Genomic DNA, 1,711 nt, shown 5'->3' on the forward strand with positions numbered 1-1,711 from the left:
ATTTTATATGGTATTTTCAATGCACCTGTGTTTTGGCTGTCACACATCACATGTCAGATGTGGAATTTTCCACTTTTGGTGTCAGGCAAACACTCAGTTTTAGAGCATTTGGGATTTGGGAATTTTGGATTAGCGATGCTCAATCTGTGCTACCATTATAAACATTGACTGTTGAAAGCTGGAATTTATTTGAGGGGAATATTTTCATCAGTTCAGGGAAAGACATGCCAGTGGTACTGTACCAGTACTGGAGCTTGAACTCAGGATGCTGTCCCTTAGTTTTTTAGTTCAAGGCTGATGCTGTACCACTTGAGCCACTGCTGGCTTTTTTTTTTAAGAGAAAGTAGTAAGCCTTTATTTGGTTTTGCAAATAAATCTGAGTTGATTGCTTCTGGGAAATTAGTCAAAAAGACCAAATCCCATATCCTCATCTGATTCTTCCGACTCTTCCTTGGCTTCAGCCTTGGCTGGGGCCATGGCGGCAGCAGGAGCAGCAGTGGTGGCAGCAGCCACAGGAGCAGCAGCCACAAAGGCAGATGGATCAGTCAAGAAGGCCTTGACCTTTTCAGCAAGTGTGAAAGTGTAGTCAGTCTCCACAGATAAAGCCAGGACCCGCTTGTACCCACTGATGATAGAATGAGGAATGGAGGCCACAGTTGGGTAACCGATCTGCAGACAGACACTGGCTATGTTGCACACACCCTCCAGGAAGCGAGAATGCGGAACATCCTCAGTGATGTCAAGCACTTCGGGGTTGTAGATGCTGCCATTGTCAAACACCTGCTGGATGATAGCCCAAAGGAGAAGGGAGAGATGTTCAGCTTGTTCAGCAGTGTGGCTTCACTGGCTCCCACTTTGTCTCCCATCTTTATCAGCTGCACATCACTCAGAATTCCAATGGTGATCTGGAGATCTTGGTGGTGATGCCCAGAGCCTGGAAGAAGGAAGTCTTCTCAGGCCCCAGAACAGTGTTTTGAGCTGGCACAGTGACTTCACATGGGGCAATGGCACCAGCACAGGCAGCAGCAGGTACTTTATTGGCCAGCAGCATGTCCCTGATCTCAGTTAGGTCCTCCTTGGTGAACACAAAGCCTACAGTCCTGCGGATATGAGGCAGCAGTCTGCAAAGAGAAATTTATAGGACACTATCACCTGAAAGCACAATTCTTCCCCAGAAAAAAAGAGAAGGGCTTCGGAAGGGAGGACAGTGCTGCCAGGGGACAATGACTGACTTCTGCGGAGCTGGGTTGTTTTCCAGGTGCCCTCAGATGGCCTTGCGCATCATGGTGTTCTTGCCCGTCAGCACCACAGCCTTCCCTCCAAGGGACATGCAGATCTGCTGCATCTGCTTGGACCCCACATTGTCTGCTCCCACAATGAAGCATTTTGGATAATCATCCAGAAGTTGGATGATCTTAAGGAAGTAGTTGGACTTCCAGGTTGCCCAGTCTTCCCTGGGCATCACGACGGTGTGGCAGGGATTGCCATGTAGGGTTTAAAGACGAGGTCACTCTCACGAAGATGCCTGGCAAAAGAAGCACTGCTGGCTTTTTGATAGCTAATTGGAGATAAGAATCTCATGGACTTTACTGCTTGAACTGGCTTTGAACTGGGATCCTAAGATCCTGACTTCCTGAATAGGTAGGATTACAGGCATCAGCCACCATGCCTAGCTTCCCCCCACCTTTTAATGGTCCCACCACTTCCCAGC

General features: G+C 48.3%; 1 pseudogene; it reads right to left on the bottom strand.

The window, feature by feature from the left end:
* Positions 1 to 325: 325 nt before the first annotated feature.
* Positions 326 to 1,462, bottom strand: LOC138836787 (large ribosomal subunit protein uL10 pseudogene; annotated as a pseudogene).
* Positions 1,463 to 1,711: the final 249 nt, after the last annotated feature.

Source organism: Dipodomys merriami, unplaced genomic scaffold (genome assembly GCF_024711535.1).
Source record: "Dipodomys merriami isolate MVZ:Mamm:240054 unplaced genomic scaffold, mDipMer1.0.p SCAF_26, whole genome shotgun sequence".
In the NCBI taxonomy this organism is placed as follows: Eukaryota; Metazoa; Chordata; class Mammalia; order Rodentia; family Heteromyidae; genus Dipodomys; species Dipodomys merriami.